The 24,542-nt window shown below is 46.1% G+C and overlaps 1 long non-coding RNA gene across 3 annotated transcripts in view; it reads left to right on the forward strand.

Moving 5' to 3' along the window:
- LOC132346745 (uncharacterized) overlaps positions 1-24,542 on the forward strand; it is a 300,409-nt gene that overhangs the window by 182,115 nt on the left and 93,752 nt on the right. For all 3 annotated transcript variants that reach the window (XR_009496684.1, XR_009496683.1, XR_009496682.1), the window contains one exon: positions 13,179-13,252. This is a non-coding gene — a long non-coding RNA (uncharacterized lncRNA). The remainder of the gene's footprint in view (positions 1-13,178; positions 13,253-24,542) is intronic.

A 24,542-nucleotide genomic window follows, 5' to 3' on the forward strand; every position in this document is an offset into this window, starting at 1 on the left:
ACTGGAACTCTATCCTCTTTTCTGTGAGAATTGTTGAGGGGTTTTGACTAGGGAAGTAAGAGATTCCCTTGGCACTGGAGCATCCTCCCTTCAGCAGTCACGCTCGGAGGCTGATAGAGAGAGCACCAAGGGTATGGACGGGGAGAAGGAGAATTTGGCAATGACCTTTTGAGACTGGGTGACTGGATGTGACTGGGAGAGTACAGACGGCAGTCAAGGAAGATTCTTAACCATGTTTTCCAGGACATGACTCTCTGCAAAATTCTTTAAGCAACCAGTTCTTGGATGAACTGCTCATCTTCTCTCTCCTCTTAGAGTCCACCCACAAAGCATCATTGTGAGGAACCAGGTGGCAAAGATCCTTGATGGACTGGTTTAGGTTTTCCAAACACCTTTGACTTTAGGACCATTTCTTTTTATGAAACATATACTAACACCCAGAGTGATCTTGCTAAAAGTAAATGCCAAGCACATCAATCTTTGCTTAAAATCCTTTAGTGCTTTTTGGACAAAGTTCAAATTATTGGCCTTGTACCTCAAGGCCCTTCTAGAACTAGGGTTTGGGAGTCCATCTTGGGAGAAATGTTTCCATTTGTAGGTCTTCTTTAGAAAAATGTCTATTCAACGCTTTTGTCCATTTTGGTGGTGGTGGTTTAGTTACCAAGTCATGTCCAACTCTTGTGACCCCATGGACTGCAGCCTACCAGGCTCCTCTGTCCATGGGATTCTCCAGGCAAGAATACTGGAGTGGGTTGTCCTTTGTCCATTTTATTTTGTTGGTTTTCTGGTTGGTATTGAGTCACAGAAGTTCTTTAGATATTTTGAATATAAATCTCTTGCCAAATATCTGTTGAAAGTACTTCTTTCAATCTGTTTTGAGATCACAGTGTTATGTAAATATTGAGAAGGCAAATGGAATGAATGGAGTTTGGGGCAGGTTGCATTTAGAATGCCTGAAGAATATTCAGTCTATGCCTTGTCGACACTAGTCTCGAGGTGTCCTGGGGTCAGGCGTACACTTCCCTGCCTCCATTATCCTATATGTCAAATGGGAGAACAGTATCAGGTTGTCTTTTTCAAGGATTATCATGAAGTTAAAATAAAACATGTGAAAGCAGCTAGAAAGAGTGAAAAGCCATATGCAGATGGTTGTGCTACACTGGCATTACGTACATTTCAGACCACTCCCAGTAGGCAAGACATGGTGTCACTTTCAGCTCTAAGCCTGTCTTACCTCTTCTCTTAACTTCTCTCCAACTTGTCTTTTGTACCTGTACATGAACACAGCTCTTCTCCACTTATCTCTTCTGGGTGTTTGTAACTGGGTATAATGCATTCGAATCCCAGACCTGAACAGAGACAAACAATAAGTATTGTGGTCCTCTATTTGTTACATATTGGTCTTTATCTCCTTCTAGTCGCTCACCCAGCACATATTGATTGCTTTTTAACTATATATTCCAGACACACGCTAATGACAAAACAGGACAGACGCAGTCCTTTGTCTTACGGCCTGAAGTCTTTTGTGAGAGTCAGACAATTAGGTCATCATTATCACACAGGTCATGAAACGGGGTTACAGGAACATCAAAGAACAAAAGGTGGAATCTGGGGAGCAGCATGTAAGAAGTGAAGGAAAGCAGAGGAAAAGCTGGAGCTGTGATGCCATGAAGTTTCTGAAGGAGTCACTTAGGGGGAGTAACAGGAGGGCCTCCTACGTCTAGCAGAGGAAGTGTACGTTCACGAAATCCACATCTTAGTTGGCCATTTTAATCTTCCCCATTCACATTTTTTCATTTTATTGACTATTTGTAGTTCTTCTCTACATAGTTTATTATTATTATTATTTATTTATTTGTGCAGAGTCTCTGTTGCAGCATGCAAGATCTTTTTAGTTGCAGCCTACAAGATCTGGCTCCCTGACCAGGGATTGAACCCGGGACCTCTGCTTTGGGAGCTCGGAGTCTTAGCCCTGGGACCACCAGGAAAGCTCCACGTCTTTTTTCAGGATTAGTTGGTGGGGTCTCAATAGGATTCCTGTTCTTGCTTCTTACAGCCATTTGTTGAAGGTGATAATGATGGTAAGTTGTTCAAAAAAGAGCTGATGGGAAGGAATAGAAGAGGAGAGCCAGGGTAATTCCCTAACTGGTGTGTCAAAGCTTGAAGAACTGACCATTGACGAAACTGCCCTTCTCAATGGCCACTTTCCATCCTGGTCCAGACCCAGCACTCCAGAGTCAGCTGCATCCTTCTAGACAGCCACTTGTTTCAAGTTGCTGTCTGCTATCCCTGGGAGACGAGGCGGAACTCAGACCTTCGGGCCATGACCCACCCCGTCTGCAGGGTGCTCGGTGCCTGGGAGCAGAAGCATCCCCAGGAAAGGCAGCGCTGATCTGTGCTCTGGCCATGCCGTAGGAGACTGCCTAGGGCCCTGGCAGCTCTGCTCTCAGTTAGGCTCATTGGGGCACAAAGCATAGGACCATCTGAGATTGGGGTACAAATTCATATTAAAGGTTTTGCACAGGCTTTTTGTCCATGGTCAGAAAGCATCTCCCAGATCTGAGAGGCCTGTCGTCTGATGCTTTGCTAGACATCTGTCTGAGCTGGGTGGGCTCTTTATGCTGACTTTCCCCAGAGCCTGCCCCACACCCCCAAAGCCATGTGCTGTTCATCTCCCGCCATGGTTCTGCGGAGTAAGTGGCTCTCATTGATGCAACGCTGTGGGCCAAGATAATTTAGATAAAAATCAACCAAGAACTTAATGAGCACCTTGGCAGTTCACATGGTCCATTCTCCGAGCATCTCTGCTCACTGTTGCTGTGGTGATTCATCTGTGCGAAGCAGGAAGCTTTGGTAGCTTTAATGATGCATTTTACATGAATGCGGCCCCAGTTGACAGGTGTACATCTCCCTTGCTTTAATGGAAACATCAGCTGTAATGCAGCTATTAGCTGGTAAGTTTTCATTTTAACCTTCTGTGCTCTTCAGAAAAAATTTCCACCCTGAGGGAATATGGAGTTTATGCATGCGTGCTAAGTCACTTCAGTTGAATCCAACTCTCTGCTTCCCTGTGGATCATAGTCCACCAGGATCCTCTGTCCATGGGATTTTGCAGACAAGAATACTGGAGTGGGTTCCCATGCCCTCCTCCAGGGGATCTTCCTGACCCAAGGATTGAACCAGTGTCTCTTAAATCTACTGTATTGGCAGGCAGGTTCTTCACCACTAGCACCGCCTGGGAGACCAAGACGAGCCGTGTCAGACTCTTTGTGACCCACAGACTGTAGCCCACCAGGCTCCTCTGTCCTCAGAATTTTCCAGGCAAGAGTAACTGGAGCAGTGTGTCATTTCCTATTCCAGGGGACTTTCCCAACCCAGGGATCAAACCTGTGTCTCCTGCGTTGCAGATGAGTTCTTTACCACTGAGCCACCTGGGAAGCCAAAATAGCATTTAGGTTTGACTAAATTCAACTGATGTTAACTTATCCATCTTGGGTGTGCTTCCCAGTACAGAGTCTGTCACCCAGGAGGACCACGGTAAATGGGTGCCTCCTCCTTCTGGAGCCTCTGGCTTGGCTCCTGGAGGTTTGGGGGATTTGATAGAACCCATAGCATTTGAGGAAGGAAGCGCTGTGTCCTCCTGTGGATGTTGCCAACCCCGTGATCCACGTCAGGGCCATCTTGGGAGATCAGAAGGTCGCACCCTTCGTCTTGCAGGTGTGAGAAATCACTGCCTTCTGCTTGTTGAAGTTGGAAAGGAAACTTTCTGTGTCAGAGGCTGCCCGTGGCCTGCTGACCCTGTTTGCTGCATGGGCTTCAGAAGTGCCTGGGGTTTCTGTTAAACTACGGATTTCAGGGCACCGTCTTCATGGGTCTGGTTTGGAATGTCTGGGGCAGAGTACGCCTTGAGTAATTACTGGTTCATAAGACTGAGACTAAGAAAAAGAATAGGACTTCTCTGAGTGGTCCAGTGGTTAAGAATCTGCCAGTGCAGGGACACAGGTTCGATCCCTGGTCTGGGAAGATTCCACATGCCATGAGGCAACCAAGCTGGCGCAACGCAACTATTGAGCCTGTGCTCTCTAGAGCCTGGGAGTCACAATTACTGAAGCCTGTGTGCCTAGAGCCTGTGCTCCGAAACAAAAAGAAGCCACCTCCATGACAAGTAGACCCTGCTTGCTGCAACTAGAGAAAGTCTTTGTGCAGCAAAGAAGACTCAGAACAGCCAAAAATCAAAGAAAGAAAGAAAAAGAATGGCCCAGATCTGTGAACAAAAAGAGTTGGTGACAGGCAGTGGGAAAAAGCCTGCTTCTTGTCACCGCTGTGCATCGGTTGCAGGCATGTGGCCCTGGATACCAAGCAGGCTAAGTGACGGTCATCTCTTCAGTGGATCTTGGTGCCAGTCCCTGTGCTACGCACCGGGAACACGGAAAAGAGGAAGCCATGGCTCCTGCTCCGTGAAATCCACAGGCCAGTGTGAGTGAGCAAACAGACAAATACAAACCAACGGCAATGTACGGAGACTGATGGTGTGTTAGTGCAGCACACGTCCAGTCTGAAGAGTCACGGGATGAAAATAGTGGCTCCCGTTTATAGAGCATTTGCTGTGGATTGGGCTTTGTCTTATGCAAATCAAATAAATTCACGACAACAACCATTTAGGGAAGGTGAGGAAAGAGGTCTATGCTGTTAAAGCTTTGCACAAGGCTGCCCAGTTAATACACAGCAGAGCCAGATGGTACTTGCAAAAAGCCATGTTCTTAAGAGCTGAATTACAAAGTCTTTCTGAAGAGAGGGAGCCTATTATTTGCTGAGCACCTACTTTGTGTGGGGCTCACTTAACTGAATATTGGTGATATTTCTGAGACCGGCCAGAGCTCTGCCAGCACTCAGGGGCCAGGCGCACTTTCGGATGCTTTGTTGCATCTTTTAGCCAGAGCCTGAAAGGATACAGGGATGCTAGAATGTTGATTCTCTAAGGATTCCTGGTGGCTGGGCAGGGCCTTGTCACCTCTAGCCAGACAGCTAGCAACTAGGTCGTGGCTTCCCAGTCCGTGTCCCCCAGTGTGCTCACCGTTCAGGACACAGACAGCCCTAGTCTCTATTTCCTAACCTCCATAAGAAACAAACAACAGAGGTTTCAGCCCAAGGCGATCAGCGATTGCATTTCCATCCTCTGATCACTTTCCAGCGTGGGCTTGGTCCCCCGCCTAGTCCTTTGCATCCCGTCAATCAGGCTGGTGCTGGGAGAAGTCCCACCTGCTGGAACAGGGGATAGAGCTCCTGAGTCACTCACAGTTCACTTGTCATCCCCCGGACTCACTCTGCACGCATTCTATCTGTTGAGGTTTCGGTTGAAGACACCCTTCTTCACTTCCTCTCCAAAAAACGGTCAGGTGCTGTGTTTCATGTGGCATGGCTGCTCCAGTGTTGGCCACGTGTCATGGGTTGTCCCTGGCCCCTCAGTGTGTATATAGGCTGCAGGGACTGGTCTTTAATCAACCAGCAGTTTGCATTTGCTTTTTAATAAGTTACTATTGGAGGCCAATGATATTTTTTAAAAACCCACTTCTTTTTCTTTTACATGGTTCATCAAAAGCAGGAAGTCAAAAGATACAAATACTCTTCCTGTGAATTAGCAGAGAGACCTTTCTCATCTGTGCTCGTGAACTTGCCTCCTGGGGCCACCAAATGAGCTTCTGGAAGAGAGGAGAGTTGCAAGCGGGACCCTGGGGTAGTCAGCTGGCAGGAATGGGGGTGGTGGTGGTGGTGGGACAGCGTGCTTGTTGATCTTGGGAGCTGAACTTGAGAGGTATTGAGGAGAGAGGCAGTCGGATGCTGTGAGCTGGCGTGGCAGGGGAAGGGGTAAGGGCAGGGCCAGGTAGCTCGCTCCAGGGATGTTATATATAAGATGATGGCCAGTGCTGGCTGATGAAGAGATGATGCTCTCAAGTAGCAGTCAAACTGGCATGATGATCCCAGGCCTTCTGGGAGCTGCTGAGAAGAGGGGCTGCATCAGGGGAAGTGGGAGGCCAGGGAGGAATGGGTGTCGGAGAAGGAGCTCATTTCAACACTTTGTGTGGGTTCGTCGGTCAGTTATGTCCAACTCTTTGTGACCCCATGGACTGTAGCCCTTCAGGTTCTTCCGTTTTTCTGGGAGTTCCCAGGCAAGAATACTGGAGTGGGTTGCCATGCCCTTCTCCAGGGGATCTTCCCAACCTAAGGATGGAACCCGGGTCTCCTGCACTGCAGATTCTTTACCATCTGAGCCACCAGAAAAGCCCTTCAACATCTTATGCTGGATCAAATACACACACACCACCTTTGTACAAACTCACTCGGTCTCAGGGGTACTGCCCAGTGCCAAGTCACACAGGTCACTGATTTGTGATTGACAACTCATGTTTTGACAATAAGCAGTGAGTCACGAGTATCAAGGAAAAGCGGTGTCACTGGGGCTGAAAGACCGTCCTTTCTTGACTCTTCAGGTGGCTGCCTGCCAGAGAGGAGGCATTGCGCAGACTCTTGTGCAAACAGGCTGGTTGGCGTGTGCCTGCGGAAGAGGCCACCTGCCGGCATCTTCCCGGGGAAGAGGTAGGATGACTGAGATCATGTATAGAGAGTATTTGAAGACCTGGAAACAAAAGACCTTCTATGCATAGGAGATTTTCGGCCACCACCCCCAGGCCAAAATAAGCAGCCTTTTCTGCCGCTGCAGATGTGTGTTGAGAAAGCTTGACAGCATCAGTGCCCAGACACGTCTAATCACCTGCATCCTCTACTAGCTTCCACCTGGAGTCTGTGCTCATGACAGGCTTTGAGCACCTCTTTCTGCCAAGCCATGGCTTAGGTACCAGTTTCCCTCAGCATCACTGGTTATCTGTGGTCAGACCTCCTCTGCCGATATTTTTTTGTGTCCATTGGCCTTTCTATTTTTCATTCTTTCATCAAGATTGTATCGAGTGCCTACTATGTGGCAAGCACTGTGGAATGAGCTGGAGATACAGGAACAAAAGCATAGGATCTGTGTCCCCGAGTTGCTTCAAGGCCCGTGGGAGCAAAAGGCACACAATCCAATCAGATACGGGTACGTGTATGTGCGTGCCGAGTTGCTTCAGTTGTGTCTGACTCTTTGTGACCCCATGGACTGTAGCCCACCAGACTCCTCTTATCCATGGAATTCTCCAGGCAAGAGTACTGGAGTGGATTGCTGTGCCCTCCTCCAGGGGCTCTTCCCGACCCAGGGATTGAACCCCTGTCTCTTATGTCTCCTGCATTCAGGTGGGTTCTTTACCACTAGCATCACCTAGGAAGCCCCAGGTACAGGTGACCAAATGGTAAAAGTGATGAGAGGTGGCATGTCATTCCCTAGCAGACATCCAGGGAAGTAGCTTGTTTCATGTGCTGCCAGATCTAATGATAACTGAGCCTAAACTCCGATCTGTAACTTTGAGTCATTTGTCCAGGTTCCTCCGTCTGAAACCACAGAGCAAATGACACTCCTCTTCCGTAATGATGGAACTTTGGCTATGTAAGCTTCTCTTCCAAGGCTAATAATCTCTTGACACGGAGTCTAGACCTGTCCTTGTTTTAATTGCTATCTTCTGGGTATATTCTACTTTCTTACTGAAGTGGTAAAGCCAGAACCCAATACAATATTATGGGTTTGGCTGGAGAGAAAAGTCAGAAAGACAAATAAATGAGGAATAATTTTAAAAAATAATATAGTAAAAAAGATTCTAGCAATGTGTATGTGTGTGTTTAACATATGGGATTGAGAGAGAGTATATTTTTATCTTTAATTTTCCATAATGCAAAGTCAATTCAAAGACATTTTAGCATAACATAATTGATTTTGATTTAGATAAAAACTTACATGTTCATTCTCAGGCCTGTTTATGTTAAAGTCAAGTTATGAAAGCTTGATGGAAATACCTGACCAGGCAGGTACTGTGGCTATAGCCTCCTCAAATCAGTCTTGACCTCTATTTAACCTTTATCCATTAGCCAGGGCCACAGCACCCTGGGAGAGCCTTCACTTCCAAGTAATTCTTAACCTAGCCATACACATGGCTTTCTCTCTGTGTCAAAGCCATAACTAAGCCTTTCCCCCCTGCAGACAGCTGTGGAGAAGGCTCAGCAAAATGGCCAGGGACAGCCGTTCTGCTTACAGTCTCTGTGAATTGTCTACAACACAAGGAGTCCCCTTTCCCTATTCTGAGGAGTACAACCTAGGTGACCACACATTGCACCTGGACACAGATTGCCTGTGACGTCTGCCTTTAAAGCACAACCCAAGAAACCTATTTCTAATCTATCTTGGGAGACTGTCAGGGTCGGAATTCACCTGTCATAGGTAGATTGGTACTTGGCATCTCTTCCAACTCTATATCTCCAAGAATCCCTTGCAGCTAGGTTTATGGATGTAAATTGGGTTCCCCAGTGAGAGGCACTCATGGGAGATTTGAAATGGGGAACTCAGGTCAGATATATGAAGCTTTGGCCAATAGTGCTGGCAAACAGGGTCTTAAAGATGCTGCCACTTTTCTGTAGCAAAATTCTCTTGCATAATCAGCAGCTCATATGAGTAGAGAGGCAATCATAGTGGCATGCTAATAGTTTCCAGAGTCCCATAGGGGCTGTGCTCTGAAACACAGCTATTCCCAGGGCCACCTCTCCAGCTTCTGTTTGGGGAGGAAAAAGCAGTTTTCCTTATGGATTGGGTCAGCGGTGTAATGCCAGGAGTCATTCCTGGAGACCCAACCTACAGCCTAATCCTTCCAGCCCCTCCAATGATTTTGTGAGCACTGAACCCCTTTCCACTTAAAATTGCTATGATACTTTGCCTTCTGAAACCGAGGAACATTGTTCAAAGGTTGTGTCTGAAAGGTGATTTACCCTCTTTTACCTTCAAAAGTGCCTTGTGATTACTGTTAAAGCATGCTGCACTAGAACTTGAGTTTTAGTCCCATGTCTGTTGCTTGTCACCTATGCCCATGACCTTCAAAGAGTCACTCAGCTCTCAAGTCCTTTTCCTTATCTATCAAATTAGGCAGATGACATCTGCTTTGCATATGTGAGCATCAGTGCAGAGAATGGGCTTCAAGCAGTGAAATGTGACTGCTTGAAGTGTTTTCTCCTCAATCTGCTGCTGCTGCTGCTAAGTCTCTTCAGTTGTGTCTGACTCCTAGCGACCCCGTGGACTGCAGCCTACCAGGCTCCTCTGTCCATGGGATTTTTCAGGCAAGAGTACAGTGGGTCACCAGTGCCTTCTCCGAATATCCCCCTAATGAAACCCAATCTCTGCCTTTCACAAAGTCTCAATTAGAAAATGTTGTCTATTCATCATGAAGTGAGAAGTATCAAATGTCCTGCCTCATAAAATTTTGTTTAGGATTCCCTATGGCTATTTGCAAACTGCAAAATGCTCTGACACTCTGGAGAGTTGATATTTATGCAACAATTTCTAAATGATTAAGTGAGAAGGTGGCCCTTTGTGATCCCCATGGACTTTATGGTCCATGGAATTCTCCAGGCCAGAATAATGGAGCGGGTAGCCGTTTCCTTCTCCAGGGGATCTTCCCAACCCAGGGTCCGAACCCAGGTCTCTTGTACTGCAGGCAGATTCTTTACCAGCTGAGCCACCAGGGAAGCCCTGGTGAAATCAAAGGACTTTTTAAAGTCAGGCCGCTGTCAAGATAGACATTAATACCATTTAGCCTATGAGCTCGATGGACGTGAGTCTGAGTGAACTCCGGGAGTTGGTGATGGACAGGGAAGCCTGGCGTGCTGCGATTCATGGGGTTGTAAAGAGTTGGACACGACTGAGCGACTGAACTGAACTGAACTGAGCCTGTGAGCTCAGGGTCGTACAAGAAAGCCTGTGGAAAAAGAAAAGTTTCTGAAATCATATCAAGCCAGACTGGTAGCCGCTGAAACTCTACCATGCACAAGGCTTGCTTTAGGGTTAGGGTTGGGCATTGGGCCTTAAGTGAGATGTGAAAATAAGTACACTTGGGAAAATGTTACTGTCTGTAAATTATATATCAGTGAGCCTGGCTAAATTAAAAGAAAGGCACACAGAACTAAATATAATGGTTATTCATTTTTCATTCCAAACAAAGCTTGCTTGCCATGTATAACAGACCCACTGCACAACACACTATAATTCCCTCCTCTGTACAGATAATTGCTCTTTGCCACACCCATGCCTACTCTCGTTCTGCTGTTCCTTCTCATGGGAATCTCTGCCCATCGTGCCTACCCGATTCTCAGCTCCTTACGGCTCTAGTCAAAGGCCGCCTACTCTGAGAAGGTTATCTTAATTCTCTAAATCTAAATTAGTCCTTCTCTGCCATTCTAGTTATTCCTATATGTTAACTGTAGTATGCATCCGTTTTCTGCCTCCTGTTAATTTCTGTTTAAATTATTTTGTTAGTTTTTGGTGATTTCAATCAATGATCATCAAATCTTTGTATATTTCAGTTAGCTATTTTAACTGTGGAACCTAGCACAGTGTAGCACTGGTAGTGAGCAAAGTTTGCTGAGTTCAATTTGGGGTGGATCCTACATGCCTTAGGAAGCATCACTACGAACAAAGCTAGTGGAGGTGATGGAATTCCAGCTGAGCTATTTCAAATCCTGAAAGCGGATGCTCTTTAAGTGCTGCCCTCATTATGCCAGCAAATTTGGAAAACTCAGCAGTGGCCACAGGACTGAAAGAGGTCAGTTTTCATTCCAATTCCAAAGAAAGGCAATGCCAAAGAGTGCTCAATTTACTGTACAGTTGCACTCATTTCATATCCAGCAAGATTTTGCTCAAAATCCTTCAATCTATGCTTCAGCAGTATGTGAACCGAGAACTTCCAGATGTGCAAGATGGGTTTAGAAAAGGCAGGAGAACCAGAGATCAAATTGCCAACATCTGCTGGATCATAGAAAAATCGAGGAAATTCCAAAAAAAATCTACTTCTGCTTCATTGACTATGCTAAAACCTTTGGCTGTGTGGATCACAACAAACTGTGGAATATTCTTCATGAGATGGGAATACCAGATCATATTATATGCCTCCTGAGAAACCTGTATGAAGGACAAGAAGCAACAGTTAGAACTGGACAAGGAACAACAGACTGGTTCAAAATTGGGACAGGAGTACCTCAAGGCTATATATAGTCACTCTGCGTATTTAACTTATATGCAGAGTACATCATTCGAAATGCTGGGCTGGATGACTCACAAGCTGAAATCAGTATTGAAAAGGAACTAAAGAACCTTTTGATGAAGGTGAAAAAGGAGAGTGAAAAAGCTGGCTTAAAACAGCATTCAAAAAACAAGATTATGGCATCTGGTCCTATCACTTCATGGCAAATAGATGGGGAAATGCGGAAACTGTGTCAGATTTCATTTCCTAGGGCTCTGAAATCAGTGTGGACGGTGATTGCAGCCACAAAATTAAAAGACAATTGCTCCTTGGAAGAATACCTATGACAAACCTAGACAGTGTATTAAAAAGCAGAGACATCAATTTGCCGACAAAGGTCCATATAGTCAAAGCTATGGTTTTTCCAGTAGTCATGTAAGAATGTGAGAATTGGACCATGAAGAAGGCTGTGTGATGAAGAATTGATGCTTTTGAACTGTGGTGTTGGAGAAGACTCTTGAGAGTCCCTTGGACTGCAAGGAGATCCAACCAGTCAATCCTAAAGGAAATCAATCCTGAATATTCATTGGAAGGACTGATCCTGAAGCTGAAACTCCAATACTTTGGCCACCTGATGTGAAGAACGGACTTACTGGAAAAGACCCCGATGCTGGGAAAGATTGAGGGCAGGAGAAGGGGGTGACAGAGGATGAGATGGTTGGATGACATCACTGACTCAGTGGACATGAGTTTGAGCAAACTCAGGGAGATAGTGAAGAACAGGAAAATCTGGAGCACTGTAGTTCATGTGTTACAGTCAGACACAACTTAGCAAGTGAGCAACAACAGCAACATACCTTTAACTGTAGTGAATGTTTGAAAAGAGACGTCGAAAGGCTATTGATGAGGCCTCAGTGAGTCTTTCCTATTATTTCCTGTTTTCTCCTTAGCTGCTGCCTGCCTGCTCTCCCCACATAAGCAAGTGTCCACCCATCTTTTTAGGAGCCGATAGTATATGGTAGCAGGCCGGGGGTATTAGAACAATAGAAGATAATGTCACCTTTTTAGCTTTCATTATAATTCTATGTAGGGCCAGATCCATGAAATTTCAGGGAGGAGAAAGATGTATAATTTATTCAAATCTTGATTAAACCAAATAAATGAAATGCATCAGTGGATTCTGTAAGCACTTGCCCTGTGTGCATTATATAATGACTGTATCTATTTTTTTAAATTTTGTATCTTTAGTTTTTATTTTTCATTGGAGGATAATTGCTTTACAATGTTGTGTTGGTTTTTACCATACAACAACGCAAATCAGCCATGAGTATACGTATGTCCCCTCACTCGACCCTCCCCTCACACTCCTCTAGGTTAATAAAGACTGTATTTTAAGGGATGTGCATCCCCTCTCAAATTCACAAAGAAGGTGAGAAAAAGAACAGACAGACAAGAAAAAGAAATATTGGAGAAGTGTAGAAGGTGTGTGACCAATCACCAGAAGAAGTGAAATCTGAGGAGTCATTAAAATTATGGTAATGTTATTAATGAGAATGATATGCATACATTTGTATAGAATTGTAACATGTCTAGTTTCTTTTTTTTTTTTTACATTATTATCTCATTAGACCTTCAGGATAACCCTGTAGGATAGACAGAACACAAGTTTCATGTGAAGAGATGGATTTAGTCGAACAATATGTCTTTTTGACCTCTGTGAACATAGCAAATTTCATTGTAAATGATTTAAGGAAATATGCCCATCTGAAAAATTTATTAGTTGGCATTTTGCTTTAAGTTGTCAGACTGTACCACTAAGGAGCTTAATGCCCATTAGTGGTTCACCAGTTAGGGTCAGAATCAGCCAATGTTACTCTGGAGCAAATGGAAAAACAAAATGAGTTTCTGTGAACTGGGGGTTTTGCTCCATGTGGGCTTGAGCATGGTCTTGAAGCGTTTATTAAGCTTAAAATCTGGCCAAAGCAACAGGTGCTAAGCATTTGATTCTAAACATCTGTCTTTCTCTCTTCTTTATAGTATATCTACATGTTGAAACAGACACAGAGCTGGAAGATGGGAAGCGGATCAGAAATGCCCTAGGTTGGTTGCAGGTAAGTGAGGATCAAACCCTATCTGCTTTCACTTCTCTGTCCAGCTGGTGTGATGTCACCTAGAAATCAGCTAGAACCTGCAGCCTGAGGAAAAAGATAAAAAAGTAACTCTCTATGGTTTTGAAAAATTCGTTCTTTTGCCTCATTTATTCTGCTATGGATTCCTTCTAATATACTGATATATTTCATTTCCGTTATTGTAATTCTTCAACTCAGTTTGGTTGTTCTTTATTTTTCCTGTTTGCTAAAAACCTCTTGCAATTTCTCACTCTATGCATCTGTTCTTTTCCCAAGTTCTTGAATCATCTTTACCATGATTACTTTGAACTCTTTTCTTCAGCGGATTGCCTGTCTCCACTTCACTTAGTTAATCTGTCTTCTGGGTCTTTGGTTTTGAATAGAGACATGAAAAACAGAAAAGTATTTGAGATTGGGCTGACTTTTTCAAGTTAGACATTCATTTGTTTAGCTAAGAAACTATTACTGTGCCGTATAACCTGAGGACACATAGATAACACGATTCTCATACCTGAGGAGCCCACAAACTAACGGGAAAGATAAACACGGAAATGAACAATTCCATAAGCTTGTCTACAAGAGTGTGGTGATGGGAGCAATGGTCTGTTTAAAGGTGTGGGGAAGGCTTCTTGGAGGAGGTGATGCTGGAGGGTGCAGAAACGAGTTTCAGTCAGTGGAGAAGGAAGATTATTCCAGACAGAGGAAGTAGTATGTAAGCAAAAGCACAGGGGCATGAACGGTAGGAATGATTTGCTTAAATGGTGATTCATAAAAATATGTGTCAAAGTCTAAGTTAAGATGGAGGAGATTACACATAGAAATAATTTCTAGAAGATGTTTCCATACTCAAAAGGTCACCACTCTGGACAGCACAGTGCTAGAACAATGTGTCTCAAACTTTAATGTGCATAGAATTTGAACAGGAATCTCACTAAGATGCAGATTCTGATTAGGTGAGTTTGAGGAGGCATCAGAAATTCTGCATTGCTAACATGCTCCCACAGAGAAGGCAATGGCACCCTACTCCAGTACTCTTGCCTGGAAAATCCCATGGACCGCGGAGCCTGGTAGGCTGCAGTCCATGGGGCCGCTAAGAGTCGGACACGACTGAAGCGACTCAGCAGCAGCAACATGCTCCCAGGTGATGCAGATGGGGCTAGTTTGCAGACCATTCTGTGAATGTGAACAGCAAGGGGGAGAAGCACAGGTGATAAGCCTAGCGCCTAACTTGAGGCTAGGGGTTTGTGTGTACGTATGTGCACGCTTGTGCACGCACAGATGTGTCCACCATGGGCTAGGCAATGAACAGCAACAGATTTTTAAAAACTTTTTATTTGTATTGGGATATAGCCGATTAACAATGTTGCGATAGTTTCAGACGGACAGCAAAGGGACTCAGCCCTACATATACATGTATTCATTCTGCCCCAAACTCCCCTCCCATCCAGGCTGCCACATAACACTGAGCAGAGTTCCATGTGCTACAGAGTAGGTCCTTGCTGGCTATCCATTTTAGATATAGCAATGTGTACCTGTGCATCCCAAATTCCCTAACTATTTCTTCCCCTAGCTCTTCCCCCTGTCAGCCATAAGTTTGTTCTCTAAGTCTGTGAATCTGTTTCTGCTTTGTAAATAAGTTATTTGTATCAGGTCTTTTTAGAGTCCGCATGTAAGGAATGTTATACAGTGTTCCTTCTCTGTCTGACTTCACTCGGCCAGTCTCTAGGTCCATCCGTGTTGCTGCAGATGGCATTATTTTATCCTTTTTAACAGCTGAGTAATATTTCATTGTACACAACGTACCCTGTCTTCTTTATCCATTCCTCTGTCAATGCACATTTAGGAGGAAACAATGCTTTTAGAGTAGTGACAAGATCACATCTATGTCTGAATGTGCAGGAAGTCTGGGAGTGAGTGGAACAGGATACAAGGATGAGAAGCTGCTAGATGAATTGAAGGATGGATATTGGGAGCTTGAACAGTACAGTGGGGCAGCAGGAAGAGAGAGGACAGGGCGGATACAAAAGATCCTCAGGAGGTGAGACAGACGGGGCATGAAGATTGACTGGGTGGAGGGGTGTGGGAAAGGGCCAGGAGGAGGAGGAGAGAATGGCTCCTAAGGACCAGTCACGGGGGGGAGGAGGTTTGGTGCTGCCGTGATGACGTAGATAATACAGGAAGAGGAAATGGTCAGGTCTGGGTGAAAAGGAGCCTCCAATTCACCCAAGCAGAGCTGCTCAGAAAGCTGTTATGATTCAGAACTAAGGACTGGGAGAGCTGGATAGTCCTGGAGGTTAGGGGAAGCCACAGCATTCAGAGGAGGCAGAGAAATGGATGAAGGATTCAATATGGGATAGCCCGAGGGGTAAAAGAAGAGCAGACAGCATCATAGCAAGTGGAAGCCGAGTGTTCAAGAAACAGATCATGTCAATGTCAAACACTGCAGAATGGTCACGTAAGAATGAGGTAGACTTAGCATTTAAGTGCTGAAAGTGACTTTAAGGGAGGAAGTTCCAAAAGCACTGTGGTTGCAGGACCACATGGGCTTCCCTGATAGCTCAGTTGGTAAAGAATCCACCTGCAATAGAGGCGACCTGGGTTCGATCTCTGGGTTGGGAAGATCCCCTGGAGAAGGGAACGGCTACCCACTCCAGTATTCTGGCTGAGAGACTTACATGGACTGTATGGTCCATGGGATCACAAAGAGTCAGACATGACTGAGTGACTTTCACACACACGCAAGGAAAGTGTGGCAGGTAGAGTAATGGTTCCCCAAAGACGTTTCTGCCCTGATCTCTGGAACCTATGAATATTACATGTTATATGGCTGAGAGATTTTGCAGCTGTGACCTAAAGTATGGACCTTGAGTTGGGGAGATTATCCAGATGAGGGCTCTGATCATACGCCAGCCTTATAAGTGAAAGAAGGGGCTTCCTTCATAGTTAAGTCAATAAAGAATCTGCCTGCAATGCAGGAGACCCGGGTTTGATCCCTGGATCAGGAAGATCCTCTGGAAAAGGAAATGGCAACCCATTCCAGTATTCTTGACTGGAGAATCCCATGGACAGAGGAGCCTGTCTGGCTACAGTCCATGGGGTAACAAGAGTTGGATAGGACTTAGCAACTAAACCACCACCAAGTGAAAGAAGAGGCAGGAAGCGTGGACCAGAGAGACAGGATGTGACCCGTCAACCCACTACTGTTGGCCGTGAAGATGGAGGAAGGGGCAGTGAGCCAGGGACCTTGATGACTCTGGAAGCTGGACAGCTGTGAAGAAAACAGAGCTCCTGGTTTCATAACTGCAAGGGATTCTGCTAACAACCTGAATGAGGAGGATAAAGGATTCTCTTCTAGAGCCCCCAGAACGGAATCCAGCCGACCGACACATTGCCTTTGGTCTGCAGAGACCTATCCCAGACTGCCGAGCTCCCAAACTGCAAGATGACACATGGGTGGTGTTTTAGCTGCTGTTGGTTGATATTTGTTACAGCAGGGATAGGAAACAAGGTTCTCGTCTAGAGTCATGGCAATAATAAAAAAGTCAGCTACTCGTTCAAGATGCTTGAAGGTTAAAATACAAGATTATGAAGCTTGGAAATACATTCATAGGGCAAATTTTGGAGTCACTTTTTCTTTGGAGTAGGAAGTGGGATGGTTAGAGCCAGTCACCTGTTGACCTTTGACACTACATCCTTTGAGCTCTTCACTGGATGAGGTTGATTGATATGTAAGATCCCTATATTTGCTGGAAAGACCATGATTTATCCTTGCCCGTTTTTGGACTTTATTTACTTATGTGTGCATGCTAAGTTGCTTCAGTCGTGTCCAATTCTTTGCGACCCTATGGACTGTAGCCCCCCAGGCTCCTCTGTCTGTGGGATTCTCCAGGCAAGAACACTGGAGTGAGTTGCCATGCCCTCCTCCAGGGGATCGAACCTGCACCTCTTATGTCTCCTGCATTGGCTGGCAGGTTCTTTACCACAAGCGCCACCTGGGAAGTCCTTGTTTATTTATTTATGCCTGATCTTATTTTTAAGAGCAGTTTCAGGTTGACAGCCAGACTGTGGAGAAGGCACAGAGGCTTCCCGTTGCCTCCCTCCCTTTGACTCGCACAGCCTCCCCTCCTGCCAACATACTGCTCCAGAGTGGCTCCGTTTTACAATGTAGGACCCTACCTTGATGCTTTGTTATCACCCGAAGTCCGCTGTTTACATCAGGTTTCACTCTTGGTCTGGTCCGTCTTTCAACCTAAAAATAGAGATCCCACCAGCAACCTTTTGGTAAATTGCTTCCCTGTTGTCATCGCTTTGTGGCCCGATGGAACAAGCCCTGTGGCTTGATAGCAGTGGACACGTGCAGCCCAGGGTATCTTTAATTTCCCCTGCTCTGTCTCCTTCCACGTCTCCCGCTTAGCAGCCCAGCTATTACAGTAAGAGCTTAATGTGTGCCCTGGCATTGTTGTGGTATCATTTAGACGATTGCACGCTGGGCCGACACTAGTCAGAGGCGGCCTGTGCATTAAGGGCTCATCGTTATCAGCTTATTGGTTGCGGTCGATGAAACAGTGGTAAACCTCAGACCTTCCACTGAGACACGAGCCTATTTATGCTCTTCCCTCATCCTGTCCTATTCCCTCCTGTTCTGTCCCTTAGAAATGCTGCCTTTCTATGTTATTTGAAGCCAGTGGATAGCTGGGTGGCTTTTTCAGTCTTGCCCACCCCTTAGGAACATAGAAATATCAGTTGGTGAAGTCACTGTTATTACTCATTTAAATGAGAAAGTCCCAGGTACTGTAGTCATGGCCAGGGTATTTTAAAACATCTCTTTTATAATTCTATACGTTTCAATGTACTTTTTGATTTCTGTGTGTATTGCAGTTGTCTCAGTTATACTCCTTTGGTTTTGAAAGAAAGTTTCTAGAAGCCAGGTCTAGACTTATTTAAGGTTTATTTAGTGTGCTGTAAATACAACATCTGATGCCACACCATCGATTTCTCATTAACACTGATGTGTGCTTAGTCGCTCAGTCATGGCCAACTCTTTGGAACCCCATGGACTGCAGCCGCCAGGCTCCTCTGTCCATGGGGATTCTCCAGGCAAGAATGTTGGAGTGGGTTGCCATGCCCTCCTTCCAGGGGATCTTCCCAACCCAGGGATCGAACCCAGGTCTCCTGCATTACAGGCTGATTCTTTACTGTCTGAGCCACCAGGGAAGCCCTTTAACACTGACAAAGGCTTACGAATCTAAACAAGCCCTTCTTTTACTTTTTCTGCATCTGTCTACATATTTCTTTCGCAGGTGTTCTACGGAACTAAGTATTTCTTTATGCTCATCATTCAGTTCAATTCCTAGACACGCTGCAGAGTGCACAGACTGATAATACTAGCAGCAATGCTTCTTATAATGATCATCAGTCCAGTTCTCGCTCACAGGTGCTCCAGGGGGCAGGCAGGTCTCCAGTGACACATGCACGTTTTCAGGGGCCGCATGCATGCTCTCCTCCCCTCCAGAAATACCCAGACTCAGCCTACAACCTTGGCCCCAAAAGAATTCCTTTTATTCCGTGGGTGCCTGCTTAGTCACTTCAGTCATGCCCGACTCTTTGTGACCCAGTGGCCTGTAGCCTGCCAGGCTCCTCTGTCCACGAGATTCTCCAGACAAGAAAACAGGAGTGGATTGCCATTTCCTCATCCAGAGGATCTTCCCAACCCAGGGATTGAACCCATGTCTCTTGACATCTCTTGCATTGGCAAGCGGGTTCTTTACCCCTAGTGCCACCTGGGATGCTCCCCCCCACCTTTATTCCAGAGAGATATAATTATGAGGTGAAGGGTATGAGAGCAGATTGCATTCTGGGAGCTACGTACCCATCAAGTTATATTATTTTCTTATTTTTGCTGTCCTGGGCCTCCTTATCCTAGGTACTGGCTGAGTCTATTTGTCTTCTGTTTTATGTTTTGTTTTTTGGCCATGAGGCATGTGGGATCTTATCTTCCCAACTAGGGATCAAATTCATACCCCCTGCATTGGAAGGTGAATCTTAACCACTGGACCATCAGGGAGGTCCCTGGGTCGGTTTTTCTTATCATGCCCATCTGAGAGTACAGATACTGAATGATGCAGGTAAATTCACAACTAATCCATTGCCTGCATTCTCTCTGAATGTTTTGGGCCAAATCCTATTTATCCATCCTCCTACAAAGTTACCTGCTCCTTACCCGCTTGGAATTCTCTGGTGGTTTTCTTTATCTTTTCTGGAAAAGATTAAGTTTCCCTGGTGGCTCAGACGGTAAAGTGTGTCTGCAATGCGGGAGATTTGGATTCATTCCCTGGGTTGGGAAGATCCCCTGGAGAAGGAAATGGTAACCCACTCTAGTACCCTTGCCTGGAAAACCCCATGGACAGAAGAACTTGGTAGGCCATACCATGGGGTCACAAAGAGTCAGACACAACTTCACTTTCACTTTCTAAAGATGTATAGGTGCATGAATTTAGCAGCTAGTACTGCTAACTACTGTGAAACAGGAATTTTACCAGGCAATGAGAATACTTACAGGAGTGAGACACTGTTTCTATGCTCAAGAAACTCACCATCGGTGACTAATTTTTTAATATGTGTTGCCCTGAGTTTGGGTCATTTGCCTGGTGAGCATCAAATATCTCATTGGATTGTTCATCCTGGAGAGTAGTTAATGCAAGTCAGAAGCACGCTCGGTATCAGAGCTCTCACTTACCTCCTTCTGAGCATCAGATGGCATCTTTGATGCACTTCAAATCTTCAGCTGGAGTGCATGAGAGTAAGCCAGGCATGCCTTTGTCATCCTCTCCCTTGACCTGTGGGTACCATATTGTCCTCTGTGAGGGCCTGTGGGAGGTGAGAGATCTGATGGACGTCTGAGTCTAAGAGAAGCAGTGATTTTGTGACTTCGCTGTGATGGCCAGAGGTAGGCACATCTTGAAACATGATCTTAAATGTTAAGTACGAATATTCTCCGAATTAAAGGCACATTCCTTTGCTTTGTATTCCATGTGTAGAGGAACCTAATTCAACACCACCAGTTACAAATACAGATAACAGGATTAATTGAAATAATAATTCCTTCCTTTCTTATCCATGACCCTGTGTCAATGATACAAGAGCTCTGCAGACATATCATATGTATGAAAACAAATGTTTGCATTTACTGAAATAACTTTTCTCTTTGTAAACTTAGCAGATTGGTTGTAGAATGTTGCCCACAGGGAAAGGGGTATATGTGAGCACTTTTAGGTCAGTTGCTGTGCATCTGAGCAGTTGTAGATACACTGGTAGTGAAGTTGATGAGAAAGAAAGGAGGGATGTCGGAGAGGGAGGAAGCTGGGAGATGTCTTGGATGGTTTGGTGCCCATGTTCAGTGGAGTAGACTATGCCAGGGCTGGTTTGCGGGAGTCGGCGGGTGAATATCAAGAAAGCAGGGTGCTGGTCTTGGGCACAGATTCCTGACAGAACAGATAAGAATGGGTGCTTTAGGCAATCCAAGGAGATCTGATTTGCCTTTCTTTTTTTAAAGATTTTTCTGACACCCTTTAAAGTCTTTATTGAATGTGTCACAATATTGTTTCTGTTTTATGATTTGAATTTTTGGCCACGTGGCATGTGGGATCTTAGCTCCCCAGCCAGGGATTGAACCCATACGTCCTGTATTGGAAGGCGAAGTCTTAACCACTGGACAGCCAGGGAAGTCTCAGATTTGCTTTCTTTCGATTCCACTTCAACGTAGGCAGAGCAATGGCAGGTGGCGTTTGTTCAGCTTGTGCCCCTAAAGTCTCAGGAAATGGGCAGCCATCTTCCACTGGCTTTGCTTTGAGGAAGTCGATCTCCTGGACTGGCTGCAGCCGGCGAGCAGCCTGTGGCCTCTGGGCAGCCACTCCTGAGGTCACATCCTCCCACGTCCTGTGGACACAGAGCGCTTTGGCCAGGGGATCCATGACCGCGTCCTCCTGAGTCGGAGGCCTTCTTGGCTTGGAAAGCTTCCTGGGTTTGCTGACATCAGCCTCGTGTGGAGGAGGATTGGCCTGGCTGCTGAGAATATACATGGAAGTGAATGAAGTCCGTGAAGAAAAAGGAAAAGAAAAACAGCTCAGCCAGACACGCCCTTGATGGCCATTGTTCCTCCCTTGGAATCTGTGAGCTGGAGAGGAAGAGGTGACCGGGGAGGCATTTCCTAAACACAGATGAGGAGAAAGAGGCTGGGGAGGCCGGAATTGGTCAGGAGGACTCGAAAGGCCGTGCTCTCCTGCCAAATAGGGTGATTCTAAGGAACAGCTGTGATGACAGGAGCCTAACAACTAGGAATTTCAAAACAAAACAGAACGCTGTTATCACGGCCTCCCCAGCCAGGGGGTCCCTGGAATCCAGGGCTCTGCCCCTCACCACACAGAACCGGGCAGACACATTCACTCTTCAGCAATGTCCCAACATCCTCTCAGTGACAGACACGCATTCCTCTGTCTGGAAAACTTTCCTCACGTCTAACACCGAGCCCTCCCGCTGCAGCTGAACTCCGGCGTCTCGTCCCTCGGTTCCGGAGACGATGGGGTGGAAAAGGACCTGTCACCATTTCCTCCTGAAGAATTCTTCAAAACACTGCTGATTTTCCCTTGGCCCTTCAGAACTCATTTCTGAATTGGTCAGTTCTGGAGAGTCCCGGTCAGATGCTTCTGCTCAGGGGGAAACGAGCTTTCATTACTCAGCAGAGTAGAAGGGCAGAAATGGGTGCCCCTGTTCTGATTAGTCAAGGAAAACCCTTTGCCCCCAACTCTGGTTTCTTCCCCACCGAATGCAGCATGCTGGTTAAAGAGCGTTTTTGTTTCTCTTTTCTGGAACCCATTGTGTGTGGTGTCCAAGACACTTAGCGGCTCGTACAGCTGCAGTTGTATTAAACTTCCCAGGCGGTCCCCAGAACTCTCAGGAGGAGTGAAGCTGCCCCAGGGAGGGGTGTGTCCCCGTGTGTGTGTGTGTGTGTGTGTGTGTGTGTGTGCGCGTGCGTGCGTGTGTCTGTGTAGGAGGAGGGGGCCCTGGGGCTGGGCACCCCCCCGCCGGGCCGTCTTTTCAGCTTGAAGCCCTCACTGCCTCTTTCAGGCTCAGGAAGCTGTCCCCACAGTGACACTCACACGCCAAGGAACCACATAATCGTTGGCAAGGCCTTGGCCCCCCCACCCCCCACCCCCGTCAGCCAGACGGGGCGGAGACAGCATTCCATTATTATAACACAATGCCATAAGAGGATGCAAAATTCTTTTCATATTCCTTCTTATACAATAGGGCCCTGAAAACTCGACTTTTCCACCGAAAAGGGAGGTAAAATCAGCTGTATGTGGTGGTTGTGTTTTTGCCAACAAAGGGCTCTTACTCATTGTAGGGGCTACTGTGTGAGCCTGGCTCACAGGGGTCGGCTCCAAACCTCCTCCCGGAGGCCCGCCCCTGGACTCTGAACCTTAGCAACTGATACTGCCCTCAGCAAACTGGCCCAGCTTAGAAGGCTGAGCTCATTTTTCTTGCTCCAGGACCACAAGGCCCTGGAGGGTGAAGCCAAAGCAAGCCCAGGCCTCCTAGGAAGACTCGGACTTGCATTGTCTGCAAAACTGCTATGCACACACTGGTCTCAAGGGAAGGGCTCACCTCCTCACCTCACCCAGCCCCAGGATGTTGGTGCCATGCTCACCCAGGCCTGGTGGGGACAGGGTGTCCTCCGTCCTGGGTCACTCTGCCTGGGCCTAGCAAGGCTCGGTGCGCACCTTATCAGTGCTGTTGACAGGCTGACTCACAGATCCGGCATGGATGCTGGAACCCAGCAACCCAGATGCTATTTCTAGCTTGGCTGTGGTTCCTGGCCGTGCCTTCCCACCGTGGAACCAGGAGGAGAAGTCATCTGGGCCGGTGCTGGACTAGGTGGTCCCTGTGGGGTGGACACCAGGAGACGTGGGACTTTTTCTTTATGAAAGGGTAGGAAATGATTTCTCTATAGAAGTGTAGGAAATGAGTTTAACAGCCCTGGTGATCCTGTCCCTCTCAAGAGTAATCTCTGACTTTGGCAGTGGTAGGAAATGAAATGGATTCAAGAGACCTCTGTGAACTTTTGTAGAGTTCCAATCCACCTTTCAGAGTAAATCTCCCCCTTAATTCATTGTTGTCCTTATTTGCTGAACGTGCATTTATTTAGAATATTGAATGAGAGCTCTTCCTAAAAATCACTACAGACCTTAAGTGCAAGTAAGCATTGTTCTCCAAGCCTCGAAACTCCCCACGAGACCAATTCCTTTACAAGCATCCTAGAAGGTAGGGATTGCCCGGGCAGTATTTCAGACTCTCTTAATAACACCTTATGGGGAAATTATGACACATTTTCTTATTTTCTGTGAGGGTTATACTTGTTCTTTGGATGAAAGGAACTCCATATGTAAATGCAATTATTACTCTGAATTTCTGTACAATCGGAGCGCCAGAGTCTCCTGGGCTGTTTGAACAGGATTCAGGCCTGGATTTTAACAGTGAATATGGGCAAAGAAAAGCCATAAAATCCACGAAACATTAACATTGCTAAAGAGGACCCAGGGGTTTACAGCGTCGAGGGTCAGCAGTAAGTGGTCATGTTTGAATGAAGTGCGCCCTCTGATTAGTGAGAAACGGGGCCTGGCATCTTCCACAGCACAAATACTCTGCTTCTAAGGCTGCCAAGCAAGTGCTTTCAGAAGCTGAATTTTCTCCCCACTCCAGGGAGCTGGCAGTGGACAGCAGAGGACATTCCACTGAAATCAGGCCATTGGGAGCTGAAGACAAAGGCAGCTGATTCAAGTGCACCAAATTGGAGTTTCTCTAATCAAATATATTAAATTCACCATCATTCTTGATTGTCTTAATGGGAAGGAAGGGCAGCTGTGCCCTTCGTTTTCTAAGCATTTTATTTAGTGCCTTGGGGGGCAGGGGGTGTTGTGGAGAGGGAGGGGAAGGAAAGCAGGATGGGAAGAGAAGAGAGGTAGAGATAGCCAAGAAAGCTATGGGAAGCTAATGTCTTTTGTCTTAAAAGTAAAATGATTTTGCATGCTGTTCAGATCCACACTGAGAGTTCCCAGAGCTGTCACTCACCGAGAAAAAAACCCCAAATAACCAGTTTATAAAGCACATTTACTTAGGAGTGGAAGAACAGCCAGCAAACAGATCAGGGCATGGCGGGTGGAGAAGCTTGGAATATTCCAGCAAAGAGAGACGTGGGCGACTAGTGTTAGACAGA

Source organism: Bos taurus, chromosome 12 (assembly GCF_002263795.3).
Source record: "Bos taurus isolate L1 Dominette 01449 registration number 42190680 breed Hereford chromosome 12, ARS-UCD2.0, whole genome shotgun sequence".
In the NCBI taxonomy this organism is placed as follows: Eukaryota; Metazoa; Chordata; class Mammalia; order Artiodactyla; family Bovidae; genus Bos; species Bos taurus.